This window comes from Cydia fagiglandana, chromosome 3, assembly GCF_963556715.1.
Source record: "Cydia fagiglandana chromosome 3, ilCydFagi1.1, whole genome shotgun sequence".
NCBI classification, from domain to species: Eukaryota; Metazoa; Arthropoda; class Insecta; order Lepidoptera; family Tortricidae; genus Cydia; species Cydia fagiglandana.
The window spans coordinates 21,327,853-21,353,290 of record NC_085934.1 but is presented as its reverse complement, the minus strand read 5'-3'; the positions used below and the strand labels follow the sequence as shown (position 1 = coordinate 21,353,290).

The 25,438-nt window shown below is 38.2% G+C and overlaps 1 long non-coding RNA gene across 1 annotated transcript in view; it reads left to right on the top strand.

The window, feature by feature from the left end:
* LOC134680375 (uncharacterized) overlaps positions 1-25,438 on the top strand; it is a 327,839-nt gene that overhangs the window by 291,642 nt on the left and 10,759 nt on the right. The gene's annotated exons all lie outside the window — the stretch shown is intronic.

The window sequence follows — 25,438 nt, the reverse complement described above, 5'->3', positions numbered from 1 at the left end:
CGTGTAAGCTTGAGTTTCAAAGTATATTTTTGTATCATCATGTACCTATAACATTTTCTACGAAGGTATATACCTACACAAAAAAAGAATTAGCCGAACTCGTTGACGTTGAATAAATATTGCCTGAACCTGAAAAAATACAAATTATATATATCACAATATAGGTATATCACATAGTTAACAAGTCCAAATTTTTGTTTAAGCAGTAGCATAATATTTTGTTAGGTACTGTTATGCAAACATTTCTTTACAGTATATTTTCCCCGTCTGTATTAAGATCATGCGACACTCTTTTCATTAAGACTTATAAATATTCATTATGTTTTATTTTATTACTAGCCTCTTGTAGTGTCCTACTGCTGGGTAAAGGCCTCTCCCCCTGATTTCCACAACTCCCGTTGTAGTGCCTTCTCCGGCCAGCCACTGATGAAGGCGTCTAAGTCGTCTCGTCATCTCCGTCTGGGCCTGCCACGTCCGCGCTTCTTTTGCGGCATCCACTTGGTGGCTATACTAGCCCATCTATCCGGATGCATAAGGCAGACGTGACCCGCCCAGCCCCACTTCAGTCTGGTGGTCTTCTCCCCCACGTCAGCTATGCGTGTTTTGAAGCGCAATGTGGTATTTCGGATGCGATCCGTCCTCGTGACACCTAGAATACTGCGCTCCATTGCTCGCTGGCAAACCTTCAATTTGGACTTCTGACTCTCAGTGAGCGACCATGTTTGGGCACCGTAGGTTAGAACAGGCATAATACACATATCAACGAGTTTACGCTTGAGTGACATAGGAAGGGCGCCCTTCATTAGCTCCTTCATGGACTAGTAGCTCTTCCAGGCATTTTGAACACGATTCATTATGTTATAGTTGACATTTTTCAAGCTCACCGTTTAGGACTAATAGGCTAATGGGACTTGGGGACAACTCAGATTACAGGATGAATGGTAAGGTGGTGGTTGTTTCCCCCTTTAAAAACATTTTAATTATAGTATTGATCCTAACGAAAAAGTATATGGAATATTTCTTGTAGGAAATGTTATATAACTACTTAAATTACTTTATATATATGCACATTATTTGCCATGGGCCATTTTTACGAGTTATTTAAGAAAAACTAAAAAAAGAGTCCTTCTCGACGAACGCAACGGGAACCACCCTCGCGATTTCGAGAACCGTCGCTCGCTGCGTGGACGCACCGGCGCGGGCGCAGACGCGGGGGTGCGGGGGTGAGGGGGTGTCACTGTGCAAATGCACTCGTAAACCCGCCGGGGTCAACGCCCCTGCGGACCGCTAACATATTTATTTTACTATGCTAGAGCGTTTTGGTTAATCTAGATCATGGTAGACTTTGGTAATACATATTATTTTATTTCGCAATTTATTCATGTTTACTTTGTACCATTTAATTTTAACCGAAATTTCTCAATTCGTCGGAATCTTTCATTTCTTTCTTTAAGGAAAGCTTTGGAAAATATTTTTTTAGAGTTAGACCAAGAAAAGTCTGCAGAGATTTTGACACCACGCGCAGTGCAGGTGTTGTTATTTTTAACGTCAAACTTCTATGGAATTATGGAACTGCGTATGCTGTCAAAATATCTGCAGACTTTTCTTGGTCTCTCTAGTTCCCTTGTCGTCAAGTTAGTCGAAAGTCCAAAAGTTAGAATCTGAATTTTGAGGGACCTGCGAACGGTGGGAAAGGACTAGGGCTTGCAATATCGGATGGTCTCCAATTCCGGAACTGATTTTCGATATTGGATTCGAATTCCGGAATTCCGGAACTGGTTCCTGAATTAGGGGTTATCGTATTTTACTTAATTTTTTTTGTAAAATCCAACAAAAAATTAGAAATTCTGATACTTTACGTTTATTAAAGTTAATATTGTTTAAGAGAAATTTAATTTGAAGTACTACAGATAATTTCATCTCTTTTTTACCACCTTATTAAAATGGTTACTTTTATTCAATTCTATGATATGCGGTATTTATTCGGGGAAAATTTAGTTGCTAGCAAACTATTCAATGGATAATTTTATAAAATAGTTAAATATAACAGCTCTATAATCAGCCTACTCTTCGTAACATAGTACGTAGTGGTGTTGTTTAAGAAGTTGAAGGTCGAAATTAGGCTTTTTCCTTCCTAGATCCTAATTATGATTCAGAATATCATATATTATATGCTTCTACAGGATCCGAAATCGTTGATAGAGAAAACCTTCTATCTAAATCGAAGATTCGCTCATGTAGGATTGAGACTATTCTGACTATTCTAAGCAAGTAAATCACTTTGCTTTTTTTTTATGATCCCATATTGTCCCACTGCTTTATCAAACCGAAAAGTAAAATATACCCATACTATAGGTCACTGAATGACTAAGAGGCACTTATTAACAACAAAAAACATCAGTATAGTGTAGTTTCTTAACAATTTTCAATAATAAACGTATTAAAACCTGAAAAAGTACTTAAATCCAATTCCGGAATTTTCGATATTCAGTTGTATCAATTCCGAAATTGTAATATCGGAAAATTTGTCCGAGATTCCGGAATTTCGAGATTCCGGAATTCCGGAATGCAAGCCCTAGAAAGGACTAAAGATCGTTTTTTCTATATAGCTCTATAACAGTAATAGTGACGACCAGTCTGGCCTAGTGGGTAGTGATAGTGACCCTGCCTATGAAGCCGATGGTCCCGGTTTCGAATCCCGGTAAGGGCATTTATTTGTGTGATGAACATAAATATTTGTTCCTGAGTCATGGCTGTTTTCTATAAAGTATGTATGTATGTATGTAAGTATGTATTTATCTATATACGTATGTATATCGTCGTCTAGTACTCATAGTACAAGTTTGGGGCTAGGTCAATTTGTGTAAGATTGTCCCCAAATATTTATTTATTTATTTAGTAGATGGTTCAAAATTAACATTGTTTCAACCCACCTCTGTTAAGATGAATGTAGTAAAATAAAGTTAATATGTACCTACATTCATTCACCTGTGGCCCATTTTATAAAGCTACAAGTTACAATTTACAAGCGGAAGTCTCTTTCTAACCCTATGTGTTAGAACGTGACTTTCGCTTGTAAATTGTAACTTGTAGCTTTATAAAATAGGCCACTGATGTCGTTTCGGTAAAAAAACTTTTATTATAATTCTCGAACTATACCTAAGTCGAAGTCCAATATGTATTGCGTCTCACATCTTGCTTTAATGAGGGAGTGAGACGCACTGACATTGGACAAAGAAATACGACAGGTGGAATACCACCCTAAGTAAAGCTTGCACCATTAACGCCCGACATATAATAATTTACCCCGAAGTACCTATAAAGGAGACTTTTTACTACTTCCTTCAAGATTTCTAATAACGATACTAAACCTTCATATCCGGTGCGAGGACCAATTATCCAACTTATCTTTTATCTTATCTTTTATGAATAATTTGAGTCGAATAGAGTTAGACCAAGATGAGTCTGCAATGTTTTTGATAGCACACGCAGTGCTAGTGTTAGTTAATTTAAACGTCAAACTCATATGAAATCATGTTAGTTACACAAATAAATTCCCTTACCAGGATTCGAACCTGGGACCTCCTGCTTCGTAGACTAGGCTAGGAGGCCGTTATAATAATAATAATATTTGGGCACCCTAGGTTAGTTTTTTTATAATGTGTTTATAACTTTTTTTATTGTTTTGTAAGTGTTTTTATATTTTACTTTTATATTCATATTATAATTAACTTAACTTAAGAAGAAAAATAAATAAAGAGAATAATAATATTTTATATTTCTAATATAATATTTAATATGCATGTCCTTTGACCCTTGACTTATCTTCGTCTCCGAGGGCCACGAACTACGTTCGACTTGTTACCTCCCTGTCACACTTACGTACGAATTTACAAGTGCGACAGAGAGACAACACGTCGAACGTGATCCGCGGTAGGCCCGCAGTAGCTCAACCAGATATGGAAAATATCCTTAACCCTATCTTTAAATCTGAGGGTAAAGCCTATCTGACCATCTCCGCGATGTATTGCAAATGGAGCTCTAATGTGGACGAATTAAGGTTCGTTTTACAATTGTAGAATCGTATGGAATACGAGGTTAAAGTGATAATAATCTGATCATAGATTACCACTTACAGACAACGTTTATAAACGTTGTAGGTATTAAGCGCTTACGAAGGCTGCTAGAGCATTTTTCAAATGGGTACGGTGTACTGTGATAGATGTCATCTCAATACATTTAATACAACTTTGCGAAAGTTTACGTTTTAGGTTATAAAATGTAGTGAGATGATCTGTCACCCTACCAAAGATGTTTGGAAAATAGTTATTGATGTAAGAATAGAAAAATCTGCACATTTACTTAAAAAATTCTAGCTGAATTAGTCAATTGCATCTTATTTCATTTTGTAGGTAAGTACTACAACATTTAATTTTTTTGACAGCTAACATGAATGCAGTCGTGTTGTTGGTATGAGTACATATTATACCTACGTGCAGTGCAGTCAAGATGGGCCTGTAATATGACCAAAAATTGGCACTAATGTTTTTAGTGTTCCGTACACAACTTTGTTCACGGAACACTTATGGGATCACCTCGATCTTGCAATTCAGTTAAATGTGTTTTAAGGAAGTTTTAATTTAATTTAATTTCCTTTATTAACCTCCCCCCCTCCTCTCACTATACCTACAGTGAACTACTGATGAATTGATGATGTGCTGTTGTAAACAATTTTCACCTGGAATAATTTGAAAATTACTAACATTTTTGTATGGATATCAAATTTTTCCATTTCCATAATAAAGGTTTCCTTGGCTTGTAATATTTTTCGGATATTCGAAAATTTTTCAAATATTTTGGCAACTAAGGTATATGAACAAAGTGAGCATGCTTCGTCTAGTGGGCTAGTAATCTGTAAATCTGACAAACGGAGCTAACGCGAATCAGCGTAGATTATCATTGATCACTAACGGGCTATGGAAATGAGTGATGCATAAAACATCAGTTTTATAACATAATTAGCCGCGGCCGTTGACTTATTGTTGATAAGATTCAATCACAGACAGTCTTAAGGATGACTCACGTTAGACCGGGCCGTGTCCGGGCCGGAGCTTCCGGCGCTTTCTTTTCTATGACATGACAGGTATTAATCACGTGATGCTTTCCGTAGAAAACGATGCGCCGGAAGCTCCGGCCCGGACACGACCCGGTCTAATGTGAATCATCCTTTATGGTAGTCTAGACTTCCGGAGAGTTAGAGAAATCTAAAGAAATATGTACCTAGCTACTAGCTATAAAGATATTAAAGATATTTATGTAAAAAAGGTACCTACCTAATTAATAGCTAAAAATCTAAATCATCAATGTCATTAACGTAAAAAATAAGAAGGAATTAGGCGTCAGGCATAGATATAAAAAGTAAATCATAATTATTAATCCGTCCATTGATGATATCACCGATGTAGAATAGCATTGATTAACTTAAAACAGAAACTTGAAACAAGTAGATAAATGGAGGTAGGTATGCAAATCAAAAATCTAGATATTTCGACTATTGGGATGCTTAAAACCGTGTAAATTCCTCATGCTCTACAAAATTATCTAAAATCCAGTTGTGGCGCCACTGTGCTGTCATTACTAAGCAACTAATAAGCAAAACTTTAGTTCAGATTTTTGCCACCAGATCAAATTAAATTTGCATATCTGTGATTTTTAGGAATTCCGACATGTCCGTTAGTGTGAAATTCGTAGTGCAATTTAATAGAACGCTATGACTAATTGGAGGTGATTGATTTTAACGATCTGTGATTAGATTGATGTTCTGAAAATTTAAATTTAGAAGTATTGAAGCTAAGACAACCGGTCTGGCCCAGTGGGTAGTGACCCTGCCTATGAAGCCGATGGTCCTAGGTTCGAATCCCGATAAGGGCATTTATTTGTGTGATGAACACAGATATGTGTTCCTGAGTCATGGATGTTTTCTATGTAATTTTAATTTTTAACAAGCAGAAACGTCTGCGAACGATGCTATTAATTTATCCAGAGGCCGTGAGTTCAAGTCTCACCCAAGACAGTAATTTTTCCACTTTTAAATTTATTGTTTTCTATGTATTTAAGTATTTTTATATTATATGTATAATCGTCGTCTGAGTACCTACAACACAAGCTTTCTTGAGCTTACCTTAGTCAATTTGTGTAAGAATATCCTCACAATATAATTATAAATAAATATTGAAGCTGGTTTTGAGATAAGTATATTTAGTAGATAAGTATATCTTACTGATTATAAGTACATGCCTACCGTTTTGATAATTTTCGAAGTTGTGTGACTCACATGATGTGAGGCATTTTCTTAGGTCTTTCAACGTTAAGCCATATTATTCTCCGAGGTAAAATTTAATTATATCTGCTGTTTCATACATTTTGCCAATAGAGATATATATATAAATCGATGTTTTAATTTGGAAATCTCTACCTATATAGAGAGTAATATGTATCTATATGTACTTACACATTATTTCAATTACGATGAACGCTCGACATGTTTAGATCCGTTTTTGAGGATCTTCTACTGGAGCAGACTGCATCGTCTCTACTGATCAAAAGCAGGCGTGGCTCACTCCGCGATTTCGTCGCTTTGCTACAGGTAGCTAAAAGTACATCCGTTCGACCCCAATTTTGGTGTTTGCAATACCCCGCGCGTGGCGCTGTCGCCACCTAGCGGCCATATCTGTGCTGATGGTAACAGATGCGTTTTGTTAGGGAGTGAGTCTTCTGTACTATTATTTATTCTATTGTACTATTATAAATTTGCGCGAATTTGCGATAATCGTGTATTAGCATTGCATTAGGATAGGAGTATTAGGACGTCCCCGAAAATCACAAAGATGGTGTTTTTTTATATCTCAGGAATATATCCCCAGCTTGCCTTAACACTAAATTTAAGTATGTACCAAACTTGTTACTTACATAATATGGGACTAGTCCTGAAATAAATATTATTCATTCATTCATTAATTCTTGCATAAATTAAGTAGTCCATAAGGTTGCCTTTTTCCCGATTAACTGCACGTGCTATGTGCAATATGTCATCAGATACCGTTCAAATATGCATATTGGGCGAAAGTGGAACGATTTCACGCAATAATTTTATAACGATCCTATCAGAAACTTTCGTTAAATACCAAACACGGTTTTTAACGCATACTCGTACCTAACGGTATCGGTATTATTTATAAAACTCAACAGATTTACATTAAAATATAAGAGCCTCGGTAAAGAGACCCATTTTGTACCATTTGGAGTTGAAACTCCAGGTCCATGGGGTCCCAACGCGCATAAGTTGTTCGCAGAAATCGCGAAGCGTCTGGTTGACGTAACTGGTGACCGAAGAGCTGGCGGCTACCTCGCACAACGTATCAGCATTGCGATACAGCGAGGAAATGCCGCCAGCATCCTTGGTGCAATGCCTCAAGGGCCTATTTTAGATTTAGGCTAGCTATTAATTTCGTTTAGTAATACGACTGTATATTCCTTGTTTGAAAAATTAATGATTTAAAAATAATAAGTTTTTGACAAACAATTCATTTTTGGTACAAGCTTTTTACCACGAACACAATTGGGTAGGTAAAGTTTTTTGAAGATAGGCAAATTATATTTTTTCCCGATAGTATTCATTATAGCGATCACGGAAATGCAGCTCTTTTATTTTTATATCATTTTATTGATTAAATATAATTTTTTAAATGATCGATATGACGTTTGTGAGGTGAAATGGCAGACTCGAGTAATTAATTCCTTGGCGCGTAGTAAATGGGACGAGATAGAAAAAAAATCTATGTCAACTGTCAGTGTCACTTAGCTCTCATTCCCGAAAAATAACGGACAAGCCTCATGTTACCTTGCGAATTGCTATTAATGTTATCATTGAGATTTTCGGCGACCTCAGCACGACCCACGGACTTCTGATTCCCCACGACATCTGCGCGTATTTGGACAAAGATTGAATTTACTTTCGATAACTTGGCACTGCATAAATTATTGGACAACGTTTTCTTCCCCACCCCTACACGACGGCCCCTACGCTGACCCTTGGACAGAGTTTTGCAAGAAAAATAAGCGAGTTCATACGAGATTGCGAGCAGATTCTACAAATTTGAAATTATTATCATAACAGTGATAAGCACAATGCCGTTGAATTAGAGGAGCAATGGCCGTACAGGAGTACGTATCCGTGAAATACATAGGTACAGAAAACTTTCTTCACTTGTGTTTTGATTTTTATTATTAAATTGCCATGAGCTGTTAAGTTCGTAAACAAGAAATCGGTCTAATTTTTTCTAACAATTTCAACCATCTGTTAGTTTTGTGTGGTTATCCTCATTTTATGAATGTTGTTCTTATTTTCAGGTGGATGTAAACATTCATTGGCGGTATTATACTGATGGCTAATTAGAACCATTGAGCCATGACATACTTCCTTGCAGTGTTATTCGGCTAAGCCTCGAGCATCCTGTGAATCTGAAGGATATAATTATTTCCATAAAAAAGAGCAATCGAATTAGGACCAAGATATCCCGAGAATCTAAAGACATTTTATAAAAAATGCAATAAAATGAAAATGGGAGACTCTCTTATTTTAACAATGTTACAAGATCATGACAATGTTATGGTCTATACTTATTAAAATTTTAAAACCAACATGTCTTTATCTTTGACTTGAAAATGTACAAATGATTTGGGTTAAGTTTTATGAAATGCAACTTATGCTAAAAATCTATTATTATTATATGTCAAATTATCGTGAACTCGATGTTGCTTAAGGCGTATCCAAATTAGTCAATTTTTCGCCAATCTGATTAAATTGCCCGATCGAATCGGGACGTACGGACGCAAACGCCAATTTGGCTCGCCGAATTCAACCGCCGATAATGACCAATAAAATGAGGTGCGGACACAAGAACACCAATTTGTGAGGCTAGTATTTTCGTTATGGGGCATTTTTTCAATTTAAATGGGTCTAATATCACCATAAATCTAAAATTGGAGATTGACGCCAATTTCATTTCTGATCAAATCGACCGATTTGATCAGTCCCGTCTGGATACCGCTTTAGCACCGCGAAAGGGCGCTGCGCGGTGCGCGCGGATTGACGCATGCGCGTACCGTATGCTTTGTATCTATGGTAATATAATTTTAAAAAATATGCAAATAAAAGGCGGCAAAGTTTATTCGTTGTGCAATACTCAATAAGTTACCGCTTGTTATTTTAATACTCGTAATAAACAAAATGAGTTCAAGTGACGAAAACGACCTGGAATAGACGGCATGCACCGCCTCGTTTTAAAGCAGAAGCAAACTTAATAATGAATAACTAGCTTCCTGCTAAGTCCTGGGACAAATACAACAGGACTTACGACATGCTCATGCTGTGGAAGGACACAAGAAGGACAGCCAAAACGCAAGAAACACCTACTCTGAAAGTGGTTTTTAGCGTATTTCTGTGACCAAGTGAAAACTAAAAAGCCATCTACATTTAATATAAACTAAGAATATGCGTTGTTTTTTAATTGTATTCGCGTCACTTTACCCCTATTAAATACGCTTTACTAAATTGAATTTGTTTTATTTCCTCACATAATTTGAGAATAGTGCTTACTATGTATACCTCAATGGAAGCAAAAATGTAGTATTTTTGCGAGTTGATACACTTGCTACTTGTGTATAGTGGCAAATGTATTAAACCCGCAATCGACACTAATCAATATGTAAACAGGCCCCAACGTGAAGCACATTTACCCTACAGACATACTTATCCATATTGACCATATTTGAATCTCTCAACTCTCTTCAAGGGCACGCCACACAGCGTGATTCTATATACTGTTGTAATGTTAATGCTTAAGGATAATAATTTGTGGATTTTAAAATAAAACGAAACGAAATTTACTGGATTTATATTATATTATTTTGGATTTATATTATAAGTTTTCTAAAGTACAGTCGCCATCAGATATATTGGTGCAGCTAGGGTGCTCATAAATATCTGAACACGCCTCTATTATCAGGGCGTGCGTGTTCAGATATTGTGAACACCTTGCCGAGCCCATATATAATAGCCAATAACGACCTAGTTATTAACACTATTACAATCTTAATCATTATGTATGTATAATACAACAATCACGTTTATATAGTCCTCACAAACGTATAAGTTACCATTTTGGCCAATATATCTTCAAAGCTTGGCACCGAATCGCTGTTAAAGACTTTGGTGTGCTCAAATACGCTGAATTTGGAAAGTAACGTCTGTACTTCCTACAAGACGGTACGACGCACTTTGAGTTCATCTCTGTAATATTCTATTTCCATTCGAACGTTTCCGGGATCGTCTCCATCTATTGTGTTGATACTGAGATCCAAAATGACTCGTGTAGCAGTCCAAGAGTCGTGGTGGAGGTGTTAATGAAAATGTTCTCCAAGAAGCAGTGCCAAGTAGTCGAAAGCAATCGTTATCATTATCAAAATATCCGTGTTGATCGTGCTAGGGACGTTAAAAATACTTATTCTAGAAATCACACCGACATCCAATTACAAGAAAACACAAATGTTTCGTCCGACCATTATTTTCCAATTATTTGCAAGTTATTTTCCAAGAATGACACTGACAGTTGACATCGATTTTTTTTCTATCTCGTCCCATTTACTACGCGCCAAGGAATTAATTACTCGAGTCTGCCATTTCACCTCACAAACGTCATATCGATCATTTAAAAAATTATATTTAATCAATAAAATGATATAAAAATAAAAGAGCTGCATTTCCGTGATCGCTATAATGAATACTATCGGGAAAAAATATAATTTGCCTATCTTCAAAAAACTTTACCTACCCAATTGTTAACGTTGTTTTATCAAAGAGTTCTAATGGTCACCTCCTGTCTTCATCATCAGATCAGCTCTATGTCATGATAATAGGTAGGTATTGCATTGCATCCTATTTACATCTGTATGAAAAATTCCAGCTCAAACGGAACCACTAGTAAATAAATAGTTCCCAGTTCAAACTTGAAAATTTGATTGTATGTAGAGACCTTTCAGTTCGGAAATCTTGAAAACGTGGGTAGTTTTAATTAATCTAGTTTAAGCCAGTTCGGAACATCCTGCCTGAGGTTTAGGCGGAAACTGAAAACTAAATTCTAAAGTATCAAATGAAATACCTATACTCTACTGTGTATCAAAATAGGCATTCTTTTAAAAAAAACGGCATCAATTTGATTTAGATTTGTTATGGATATGATTTGTCAGTGTCAAAACTAACGCTTTTGATTGAAGAACATACCTATTATTACAATCAGAATACGCCTCCTGGTTAAGAGGAAAGGAGACGGCCGCTTCTCTATATAAACGTAGTCCACATTTTCCTCTCTGGGTATTGACATTATGGATAGGTAATGTTTCTACATAATAGGTATGACTTTTATCAATTTTTTTTTCATTATTATAAGAATTAGGAACGAAAAACAGTTGCATACAAATTTTGAAATGCTTCTAACTCTTATTATAATTAAAATTCTAAAAAAATCTAACTAAAAATGGAGCATAACTGTGGTTCATATACATCAAACTGTGTCAAAATATTTTCAATAATGTTAATATCCAGGAAGGAAAACGAGGATTTTAATTCTTTGTATGGAAAGACGATTTCGCGCGGCCATCAATCATCTTTGGGCCACTCCACACTTAGCATCTCACGAGCGTCGGCGTCACTCAACTCTATGGCTGCTGTTCGACGCAACGTTGGCGCAACTGCGCAGCGACACCATTTTCCATAGCGCTGACTAGACGCCGACGCTCAAAAGACGCTAGTGTGGGGTGGCCCTAAAGCGAACGGAACCCAGTTTGATTTAGAAACAGCGTGTGCGCAACTGCGCAAACAACAGGTTTGGCATGAAAGTGCGACCGACCCTTATTCAGCTCAGGACCGAAAGGTAACAAGTGTACATGGAACTCACTCATTATTATTTATTACGCTGTTTTGGCACTAGTTGTGTACAGCTTAGAACTAAAAGGTAATTGATAGACTAACATTGATGGCTTAGCTTAGGTACCTACGCATTTCATATAATTATTAGGTACGATATTGATTAAAGTTTTGTTAAATTATGTATACAGGGTGATTCCGGGGTCGTGGAGCAAGCGATCAAGGCATGATACACAAGCCCATACTGAACAACTTTTACTATGGGACCAACTCCGAAATCGCGAAAAAAAAAATTGGTAGTTTCATACATTTCGGCCGATCACATGTTGTCGTGTTCTATGGGAAGGCCAGTTTTTTTTCGCGATTTCGGATTTGGTCCCATAGTAAAGCCAGCGATCAAGGCATAATACAGTGATCGGCCGAAATGTATGAAACTACCAATTTTTTTTTCGCGATTTCGGAGTTGGTCCCATAGTAAAAGTTGTTCAGTATGGGCTTGTGTATCATGCCTTGATCGCTTGCTCCACGACCCCGGAATCACCCTGTATACATAATTTTACTCCCGGCAATACGAAATAGAGATCTTTGCGAGTACAATATTAGTTTACCTACCGAATACATAGACTGGTTCTAAAAACTCCTTATCGAGCGTCTTTCTTGACCAAGCGTTCGCGAAGTTCTCCCTTTCAGCTTAGGCAAAAAAGGTTTCGTCTTCCACAGATCTCGATTGCCGTCGGCTAATTTTCAGACAGTTGTGTTTCTCAAGTTTTTTTGAGTTTTTCTACAGCTCTTCCAGAAAAATCGAAACGGCCTCGTCGGCCGTCGCCTTTCGTAGTGGGGGTATCAAACAGATACCTACTTCATATATTATTACCTTCCTAGTTTGTTTAAGGTTCAGTGGGTTCATACAAGCCACCAGAGGACAATTATGATTTCTAGTAGGTAACTTACAGGCACCTGACATCGAACTGATATTTGAATCATATCAGTTAGTTGTAATTCGTGCGTTCATTTCGTTTGAACTTGTCCAGCCAATTAATATGATTCCAATATTTTCAATGACTCAAATATCGATCAGGTGCACGTTCGAATTTGCCTGTTAATCGATTCGAAACCTGATTAAACAACTTTTACTCGTTAGAAAAAAATCACGAACAACTAAAACGCATCATTACAAATTTATTTAACAATTTTGTCACAAAAGATACTATTAACGTGAAAAGTGCTTCCAAAAATGGTTAATTTAATTTTTTATCGAACAAATCGATTACTTTTTTGCTAAAACTACCTAACTAAAAAATGACAATTCAAAAACCAAGATATCTGCGATCCTGGCACACACACGGCTTGATTCAGAAAATGAATTAGATTTCTACTAGACTTCAACAAGTTACGATGTGGATAATTTAAAGATATTTGTAAGATAGATATGTCAAATTTGACGTTTCCGCGATACTGGAGGACCTCTTGAACGATTTCGACAAGTTATGACTTAGATATCCAAGTCACATCTAGTCGATATCTAATGTAGATCTAGTTGATCTCTAAATCGTCTCTAGATCTTGTGATTATCTCGAAATCCGAATAGGCCTGACGGTCATCCGCTCAGTGCTCAGAGAGCCGCGTTCGGAGGACCTGAACTCACGGCGCCTTAACTGCAACACTCCTGCGCAGGTTCCGGAGTTGTTTGTCCTGTATGCGGCACAATTAAGGCGACATGTCGAAAGAGCCAGTTCCACACGGACAATGATTAAGCACCGCAGAGGATACAACCTGCAAAATCTTACGGGCCATTTGCCATTTTATTTAAAGTTAGGTAATACATTTTTATTGAGAATGCAAGAAATTGTAGAAAATTATTGAAGGCGCCTTCGCTGGCTCAATATTACAGGGTTCTATGTTTCATGCACTTTTATCGAGCTGAAATTTGAACATTGTCATAGTGACATTAGGTTGAATTTCAACTATCTTGAGAATGTAACATATATAGAACCCTGTATATAGCGACTTCCTGCGTAACTGTCACATTTTTGACGTAAAATGCTTAAACATGGCAACAATTTAGTAAGTATGGATTTTTTTTAGTTGTATTTTTTAATTTCCACTATTTATGTCGCACTATAACTAGTATTGTCTCTGCAGGCACAATATATGCTTTACAATGAGCATCGGTTCGCGGCAACGTCATAACAAACCCCCAATTATGACTTACTCATAAACCTGCAGACATATTGGGTCTAGTGATTAAAAATATCCCGTTAAATTATGTCATATTAAAGTTAATACCCCCCTATTCATAAACGCGGCACAAACCTCGATTAGCTAATAATCGTTTGTCCTTATCTGTCATTTTGACTTACCTATGTATTTGTAAGAATGGGATAAAACATAATTTAACTAAATCAGTCCCATAAAGTTTTATAAGGGAGTTAGTATGCAAGATTCATTAGAGTTGTGTCGCGTCTGTGCAAATGCCTCATCTGTGGCCGTCGCACGTCGGCGTTGTTCAAATAAACGGGGAGCAAAAAGCGGGGCCGAGAAAAATGCGCCCGCTCCCGAATTGTACTTCTTGCTGTGTGTTGTCGCCATCGCTTTACTTTGGTATAGCCTGCCGCTTGAACCCTTTAACGGCTCGGGCACGACATTGAGCGATTTGCGACGGCGGCAGCGATAACCACTCACATGATTGATATTTTTCAGTGACCTCTATTATTAAGGGTGACAGCTTGCACCTACAGTTGCATAAAGCATGTGAGTGGATAATCATTGGTTGGAGTGAGACACAGCCCTTTCGTTCCCACCTTATGATTGTCGCTGCCGCCGTCGCCAGTCACGTGACCGAGTAGCCGAACCGCAACGAACCAGATTACAAGAAATCAATTCAAGCCTCATTGCCACTTTATAGCCCTATTACATATTCTGCTTAAAGAAATATTCAAAAACATGGAAAAATTTAAAAAATATAGGGTTAAAGCAATGGAGACCACCGCGTTGCTATTAGAGGGCTAAATTATTTGATGGGGTCACCCTGAAGGATCTCCCGAACGTCTATCTAGTCAACTCTAAGGCTGCTGCTCGACGCAACTGTGCGTGGCTGCACAGAGGGCTTACCGCGAACCACGTCCGACGTGTTGCCTCCCTGTCACACTTACGTACGAATTTACAAGTGCGACAGAGAGTCAACACGTCGGATGTGGTTCGCGGTAGGCCCTCTGTTGCGTCGAGCAACCATTTTCCACAGCGTTGACTAGACGCCGTCGCTCTAAAGATGCTATTGTGGGGAGGTCCTTACACTGGTTTGTGGGAGGCGAACACACATAGCGATTATTTATAACAACAGTTCTTCTTGCAGCGGTCATCGCCGGCGCGAATTAAATGCATATGACAAAAACAACCCAAAATGTAAATTTTAAAATTGGAACCAGTTACTGGACGCAAAAAGTCCCGATTTAAATGGCTCTCATATTATGTTTATTCGAATCTTTTCGCTGAACTGTAATAACTCTGTACCTACCTACATTTCCGCGAATGTAATATTTATTCCCTTATTTATTACGGTAATGGACTTAAAAAGTTGTCGAGCACATTAGTCACATCAAACAGAAGAAAATTTGAAGGTGGAATTAAGGTAACAACCGGATTGAGACTGCAGCGTTAGCGTCACTTGCTTAGCGTTGTTCGTGGCAGGAGTTACCTAGGTATACAAAAATAAAATGAATAAATAAATTGATTTTATTTCAGACAAGATGCGTACCGGAAGTAGCTTTATTTTATTTTAAATCGTAGTTTCATTTTATGTATTAGAAAAAAAATATTTTTAAAAATTTAATTTTTTGTTAATAACAGATATTCAAGTTTTTACTTTTTTTACACTTTTATGTCATTTTACATTTTATAGGTAATTCTTTGTTTTAAAATATGTGTGCATAATTATAGTCCCTTGTGAATCTTGTGATATCATTCGGGTAGCGGCAGCAAGTATAAATAAATAAATATTATAGGACATTTTACACAAAATTGACTAAGCCCCACGGTAAGCTCAAGAAGGCTTGTGTTGTGGGTACTCAGACAACGATATGTATAATATATAAACAATTGAATACATAGAAAACAAACATGACTCAGGAACAAATATCTGTATCGTCAGACAAATAAATGCCCTTACCAGGATTCGAACCTGGAACCATCAGCTTCATAGGCAGGGTCACTACCCACTACCCACTAGGCCAGACTGGTCGTCAAGTATCCATCAGTATCTACTTATCCGTAATTAACAAATAAAACACTTAGGTACTGACTATAAATGGTACCTAGTACCCACTTGCGTAATTGTCCGTAATAAAATATACGAGGTAGCCAACTTTACGACAACCAATAACACAGAAATAACCCTATGAATAAGAGGAAGCAACGTAAAATTCTTTTTATAATTAGGTTTTTATTTTATAGGTAAGTTTCTTTTATTTTAGTATTATTTCTAATTTGTTTGTAGTTTTAGTCTATTTTCATAAGCTATTTTATATTCCCGCAAAATTTTAGTTGTTAGTTTTGGTTTTGTACACGTTTCAATCGAGGGCAAAGGCCATGAAGAATTCACACGTAAATTCTAAAAGACTATTTGTAAGAGCAGATTTACCAAAGCCTTAAAAATTGCTGGATCAATTTTTATGAAATAATGACTATTTTCAGTTGTTGATCGGGTCTGCCATACCGTAGCAGTATTATTTTATATTAGCCGATTGATCTGACGAGAAAATTTTTAAACTACATAATATACAGGGTGGAAAAGTAAGTCGGGCCCTGGAGGGAAACTACCTTAAATCCTTAAGCTGGCTCATTTTACTTAAAGGAGACATTCCTTTATTTTTAAAAAGAAACAAAACTGCATTCAAAGAGTATTTCTTTTTTTCTTCAATTTTGCTTGTCTAAAAAAATCTTGAGTAGTAAATATTAGATTTTATGGATATTTTGTACGACAGACGAATGTAAGACCTAATGTTTCTTGGAGAAATGTTATCATTAACATTAACTGTATCGACTAGTACAATAAAATTGCGAGTTTTATTTTTTGGAATTTTTAGTCGGTTCGAGTCCCGGGCGAGGCAAGCGAGTTTTAGAAAATCTTTGAATGCAGTTTTGTTTCTTTTTTTAAAATAAAGGAATGTCTCCTTTAAGTAAAATGAGCCAACTTAAGGATTTAAGGTAGTTTCCCTCCAGGGCCCGACTTATCTTCCCACACTGTATAATATTATCAGAGTTAATTATCAGATTGATGAGAGTACCTACGTTTTACGTTAAATCCCGCGCTACGACCATATATTCCTTTCTGATTTCCTATTTTTAAGGATTACTCAAGAACAAGCAATTTTTTCATAATTCGTGGTCACTAAATAAAATTATGGGTGTAGTGAGCATAGGGGCCTTAGGGTACATGTGACTGTGTCATGGTTCTGAATTCTCAGTGCGCGAATCCTTCTCGCACTTTGCCAGTTTTTTACCGAAGGTAACGAACAAACTTGAGCATCATACGAAAACTCGCAATTTAAAAAACTACTGTGAAGCACCTCACCAAATAAAGTGCATATCTTGCTAACTTTGGCAGTCGCATCACAGCCATTAGAATCCCAACTCTACCACATTGTCTTAAGGTCTTTTTTGCAATATCTGTCGGTGATGCAAAGGAATATATTAAGGAACATGTTTCGAAAACCGAATTCGGCTACCGCCGCTATCAAGCTCGTCAAATTATCGGCGCGGTTCAACGAACTCTCGCAAAACATAACCAGTTTCCAGTATAAGTTGGTCCCGTCGCTCGTAATATTTGTGTGTGGTTGAGTGTCAGGGTTTGAGTGGTTTTGCGGTGATGGAGGGATGTGAATGTTGGTTTTCTGAGCGTGGGAGCGCTGCTGTTTTTGCAACCCTGCTTTGCAGCTTGGTGTTAAGGCGACTTGTGATGTCAAACTTTTAACTAAAATAATAAATAAATAATTGTGGCCCATCTTATATATGTCGGCGGCAGATCGTAAAACCGGGCATATCGAGATATTCCTAGGCATATCATGAAACGCCGCCATTTCATGATCTGACTAAGATTTGCCCAGGCATATCACGATCTGCCTTATAAAAGAGGCGGCAGATCGATCAGAGCATTGGCGTTCGTTGATATTCCTAGCTTCATACCGGGCGCATCGTAAATTAACCTCGTGAGGATTGCACGATTAGGCTGGTGTTCGCTAGGCATATCATGAAATGCCGGCGTTTCATGATCTGCCTAGGAATATCACCCTGTGAGATTTGCACGATATGGCTGGTGTTCGCTAGGCATATCTTGAAATGCCGGCTTTTCATGATCTGCCTAGGAATATCACCCTGTGAGGTTTGCACGATATGGCTGGTGTTCGCTAGGCATATCATGAAATGCCCGCGTTTCATGATCTGCCTAGGAATATCACTCCTTGTTGCAAAACGACGCGGTTTTGGAATGAGATGCAATGCCAATTCACAACATTCAGGATCGAGCATAAATATCTATACTCACCGGTAATAAACGGTACAACACGATAAAATAACCAAAGGATATCACGCACTGGACTGACCTGATACTGCAGCAATGGCGGAATCCTCTCGATGCCTCTTGTTCTTTTTTTACGTTCAGTACCTTCTCCTCTTTCACACGCCGGCCGGAGGTACGTTAAACAGTCTTAGGCCTTTTGTCACGCACGATATATCACTAAAACACTTAGTTTTGGAGGCTTAATACATATAATGTGATTTAAATCGATAGCGGTCGATCCGCATGCCGCGACGTCTCGCTAGTTTTCTTTTTCGCCAACAGAGGCGCTGCTGAGGCTCGTCCTGAGCGAGCTGCCCGAGATTTTCGGACGATCCTATTGGCTAAAATGTCAATATTGTATCGTTGTGAAGTGCGTTTTGGCTTTGCACCGATAAACGGTAGAAGCGCGCAGAAATGTGATTAATTACTTAAAAACTAAACGTTAAGAACGGAACACCTCTTGAGGCTTGCACGATATGGCTGGTGTTCGCTAGGCAGATCATGAAATGCCGGCGTTTCATGATTTGCCTAGGAAAATCAGCCCGTGATGTTTGCACGATATGGCTGGTGTTCGCTAGGCATATCTTGAAATGCCGGCGTTTCATGATCTGCCTAGGAATATCACCCCTTGAGGCTTGCACGATATGGCTGGTGTTCGCTAGGCATACCATGAAATGCCGGCGTTTCATGATCTGCCTAGGAATATCACCCCTTGAGGCTTGCACGATATGGCTGGTGTTCGCTAGGCAGATCATGAAATGCCGGCGTTTCATGATCTGCCTAGGAAAATCACCCCGTGAGGTTTGCACGATATGGCTGGTGTTCGCTAGGCATATCCTGAAATGCCGGCGTTTCATGATCTGCCTAGGAATATCACCCCTTGAGGTTTGCACGATATGGATGGTGTTCGCTAGGAAGATCATGAAATGCCGGCGTTTCATGATCTGCCTAGGAAGATCACACCCTACTTATTTGATACGCCTAAACGTAGCCAGGCAAATCGTCAAACGTTGAGGTTTGAACGATATGGCTGGTAGTCGTTAGTCAGATCATGAAATGGCGGCGTTTCATGATATGCCTAGGAATATCTCGCGTAGAAGCGCGCAGAAATTTGATTAATTACTTAAAAACTAAACGTTAAGAACGGAACACCCCTTGAGGCTTGCACGATATGGCTGATGTTCGCTAGGCAAATCATGAAATGCCGGCGTTTCATGATTTGCCTAGGAAAATCACCCCGTGAGGTTTGCACGATATGGCTGGTGTTCGCTAGGCATATCATGATATGCCGGCGTTTCATGATCTGCCTAGGAATATCACCCCTTGAGGCTTGCACGATATATTTTAATTTAATTTAATTATCATTTATTTAAGGACCAACTGAGATCATTTTTGTTAGTACTTACGACTATGACTTATAAACTATTGTTAGTATTATGCTCTATATGCTATACAATGTCATTTTGTTACACATGATATGGCTGGTGTTCGCTAGGCAGATCATGAAATGCCGGCGTTTCATGATCTGCCTAGAAAAAACTACCCCTTGAGGTTTGCACGATATGGCTGGTGTTCGCTAGGTATATCATGAAATGCCGGCGTTTCATGATCTATCTACCTAGGAATATCACCCCTAGACTAGGGGTGATATTCCTAGGTAGATAGCGAACACCAGCCATATCGTGCATACCTCTAGGGGCCCTAGAGGTATGCACGATATGGCTGGTGTTCGCTAGGCATATCATGAAATGCCGGCGTTTCATGATCTGCCTAGGAATATCACCTCTTGAGGTTAGCACGATATGGCTGGTGTTCGCTAGGTATATCATGAAATGCCGGCGTTTCATGATCTGCCTAGGAATATCACACCCTACTTATTTGATATGCCTAAACGTAGCCAGGCAAATCGTCAAACGTTGAGGTTTGAACGATATGGCTGGTAGTCGTTAGTCAGATCATGAAGTGGCGGTGTTTCATGATATGCCTAGGAATATCTCGATATGCCCGATTTTACGATCTGCCGCCGACATATAGATCACACAAAGCAGCGAGATAGCACTGATGTGGACTGTGGGCATAGAAGGTAGCATCCTATAGAAGTGGTATACGCGTGCCTCGCCGTGAGGGACAAAACATAAGCAATGCGACACTATGATTGGTCGAATTTATTTGTTGCCCACCATAATCCATAACTAAATATATGGTGGGGAACAAAAAATATGTGAGACTGTGACAAGGACAAACAATAATAGCGCTTTCGCTGCAACTCCTACTAAAAGATACATAAGACTATCCAGTTCTGTCAGTTATCCGCACCACTCAATCCAGTCCAATCCAGTTTAATACTTACTAGGTAATTAGAGAACGATATACGACGTACGTACGTGATGATACACAAAATGTCCTTACCGGGATTCGAACTGGCATGTGCATGTGCAAGGTAACTCACCGTAACTCTATAGTAATATACTACCTTAGCGCCACTTGCACCACTAACTCGGGGTTAACCAGTTAACCCAGTGTCAAATTGTACTGGTAACCATGGTAACTCCAGGTTTAACCCGTTAAACGCGGGTTTGGTGAATGATGCAAGTGCTAAGCAGCTTTCCTGGTGGCCCAAACCTTGACGGTCACGTTTAAATTCGTGCGTTCCTCATAACGTTTAATTCCAGTAACATGTGTGATCAGCTGCGCACGCGTCTAATATTGACACAGCTGCTTGGGGCAAAAGGACGTAAGTGATGAGGGCTTTGGGATGTTTTGATCCGTTTCGACTCTGAATGGTTTTAATGCTTACCAACCGCATAGGGTGTAGAAACTGTAGAGTATGTATGTAGGAATAAGAAGCAGTATTTTGACTTTTGACATTACGACATCCACAAAAATACCTACGTAATTCAAATAGTTATTTGTTTTACAAGGGAGAAAAGTTGTTGTTTAGGTTTTAAGCGAAAAGATAATCTTGAGTTGTTAATATTTTTCCACGTTGGCCAGAGTTGATCATCGTTGATTTTTTCATTGTGATTGACTTAAATTTCAACAAATTTGATAACAAACTTAGAATAAAAAGTAACCTAAAATTAAAACTACCTACAAAACTAAAACTAATACCATAAAAAATATAGAACTACCTACAAAACTAAAATTGACTAATTTATAGATTGTAATCTTGCGAAGATTTCAAGGAGTTAAACTATGCTATCAAGTGAAACACAGAATTTTTCATCACACTAACGTAAGGAAAATACTAATTGTAAAACATTACAAATCTTATACAAATGAACGCTATTAAATATTTATCATTCAATATCATCACTAAAAAGTCTATTCTACCAGCCAACATGGGGAAATGAAACAATAGAACATTTGTATTAAATTACTTTGCCTCTCTTGTGGATAAATGTAACTTTCTCTGTTTGAAGGATAAACATACCCTTTATTACGAGCTGGTATGGTTAAAAATGTATATTTCCCCATTTTTTTTACTTGGATTTTTTTCTATTTCTACTATAAGAGTTCAAAGTTCCTAGGTACCTATTATGTAGGTACGCCGGGACTTTTTTTTGCTAGCCTATTATGGTGTCCCACTGTTGGGCAAAGGCCCCTCCCCTCGTCTTCCGCGACGCCAGTTGTTGAAAGGTATCTAGGTCGTCCCGCCATCACCGTCTGGGCCTGCCGCAGGGACTTACCTTACGAGATTAAAATACTGTCTGTATATCTTTACTTTTGCCTATTGCTACCGGCTCCAATATGCACCTGCTTTACGTTTATATTTCCTGTACCACACATTTTCTTAGAAATTGCCGTTCGTTTGCCTTTTACACGTTGTGGTTCAAATTTCTAAGCAATATCGTATTTATCTACCGAAGTGAGGTCTAAAGTTTAACTAGGTGCTTCATGTTTGTATGTTTCATTGTTGTTAGGCGATATCTATACAGGGTGGCAATAAAATAACTGCATTTCCCGTTGCCAAGGAGGTTTTGGGATTATATTGAGCAACTAGATATTACTATGGAAAGTAAGGACCAACCCGGAAATCGCGTTGTCACTCGAGTTATGACTTACAAAAGGCGGACTTAATGCCAAAAAAATATTTCCACTCTAACGCAAACGTAACTAAAACGTAACGTAAATATTTCCGTAAACGCAAGCTCCTGCTGACACTCCTCCGTACGGAGTGAAACATCTCGAGCGTTTTTCAACTTAAAATACGTGAGTGACCCGTTCTTAATATATTTAGCCCCACTTGCACCATCCCACTAACCCGGGGTTAAGCGGTTAAACCGTTAACTCAGTGTCAAATTGTACTGGTAACCATGGTAACTCCAGGTTTAACCGGTTAACCCCGGGTTAGTGGGATGGTGCAAGTGGCGCTTAATATTTCCACTCTATTTATCCATTAATATTTTTCTTTGTGCAATAAAGATAACATAAGTAAATAAATATCTTCTTGTTTATATTTTATTTAGTACTAGGTTTGAAGCGTATAAACCATACATTTGGAGACACGGGTTCCTGTTTTGTATTGTCCCATGCATATCAAATACAGTAATAAATCATACCTACACAAGCGAGGCCGCAAATACGGCAAGACGTACTATTTGATATATTTCGTCTGCTGTTTCATGTTGAATTTTGAGTACAAAATACACTGTTGTGAGTATAATACCTATTACATTTGAGTCTCGATACTTACGAGTACCCTCAGTTAAAGGTTTCTACAGACGTTGCAACAAAAGGCATGCATTTTAGATATTTAAGTATTTGGAATCGCACGTTTGTCGAGGCCATAATACTAAATATTTACCCCCTTATTCATAAAACTTTACGGGCCTGATTTAGTTAAATTACCTTTCTTACAAATACATAAGACAAAATGACAGATAAAGACAAACGATTATTAGGCTGCTAGCGAGGCTAGCGCTATTGAGGCTAGCGCGTTTATGAAGAAGGGGGTTAGACTTTGCATAATTCCTCCTGTTTTGATTTTTCTTAAGAATTCTAAAAACAGAGTTTTAAGGATGACTCCTGCTAGACGGAGCCGGGGCCGGGCCTTTAGGCGCTTCGTTTTCTATGGAAAGCACCACGTGATCACCGATCAGCCGTCATAGAAAATGAAATGTCGGACGCCTCGGCCCGGTCTAACGTGAGTCATCCTTTACCACTCCTTTATCTACCTTAGACTCTGTAAAATGTGGCCTTATTTGTGAGCTTACAGGAGTGTTTAAGTGGACTGGTAACAGGATAGCTCTTAGCTCACAAGTATCCTATAGGAGCCCCATTAGAGTTCCTCTTGAGTCGGGCGCAGCTGCCCGATATGGCTTCGGCAAACCTTGAGCTGTAATTACTAGAGACGGCTTCTAACCTAACCTAACTACCGCAGAAATAATTATGTCTTTTTACGAATTTAGATATATAACGTAATTATTAAGGCGAAAAACTATACTCTTCAAATGTTTTTATACGGTGAAATTTTTTTTTCTATTTTCAAAGTGACAGATCCTCTGTTTCCATCTTTCCAGTGAATTTTTTTTTGAATTCTTCAAACATTTTGGAAACTTTCCGGTACCTCCTACTCATGTTTTATTTTGTGTGTGTTCCTCAATTTCGAACACGACTAAACCGATTATATATACCTAATAAAAGGAGTTCGTCACGACCCCCAAAAAGCATTCATATGTTCCGCCATGAAAAAAATTAGGTCAGGTAAAGAATTTGAAGTATCAATAGAAGACACAAGACCCTCGGTAAGGATACGGGGGACCCTGCGTCCGCTGTGACATGTGCGATAGTTATAAATGTACCTAGAGTTAGACCGTAAAAAGTCTGCAGCGATTTTGATAGCCCACGCAGTGCAAGTGTCCTTTTAAATGTTAAACTTCTATGAAATTATGACGTATAAATAACACTTACACTGCGTGGGCTATCAAATCCGCTGCAGACTTTTATTGGTGCGACTATATCAATTATTGGACTCGAATTTGGCAACACCATCTTAAGAAATAGTGTTGCACGGTTTGAAAATTTGTCTGCCCCCGCAATTCAAGCCCCTTCCAAAGCAACATCCTAGATCATAGTCTAATAATAAAACATGGTCTTCTCTTCCCAGAGTGACACAAGCCTACGTCACAATAACATGGCCGCTATATATAGCGCTGTCGCATGATGACGTAGGCTTGTGTCAGTCACGTGACCACGAAAAGACGGGAAGAGAGCACCAGGCGGAGTATATTATTATACCATGTCCTAGATCAGCCACTGGTGAACAATAGTTCAATTAAAAGTGCGCTAAGGTACTTGGCCGTATTCAACCACGTCCTTCGGCTAAACTTCGTTTTTTTTAGCATTAGAAATAAGGTAAACAATCTTGATGTGTCTTTTAATTGAAAAACACATTTTTAAAATGAGTTACGGCAAATATGTAACAATTATGAATCTAATACGATCATTTATATTCTTCTGCTTTCATAAGTAATCGTTTTTGATTTTTAAATAGCGTTTTTCAATTAAAAGACATGTCAAGATCGCTTACCTTCTTGCAAGTTCTTTCTAATGCTACAAAAAACGAACTATAGTGTCAAGACCCGAAAAAAATAGATATCTAATCGGTTAGACGTATCGAACCGCGTTGCTGAATTGTAGCCACAATAATTTACATTTATGGTGCTACTTTGCCGCCCTAGGGCGGGATTAAGGACAATAAGTGCCTATGTCAAAAATGTACAGGGCCATATGTACTGTAAAAAGTTGTACAATACACGTGCGAAAAGGTAATTCGCAACTCGTGTCGAGTTAAAACACTTCTTTCGGTCGTGTTTCAATTTTTCGCACTTGTATAGTAATGTACTATTGCATGCTCAGATATTTTTAGGTAAAAGGAAAAGGGGGTAGAAATAAAACAA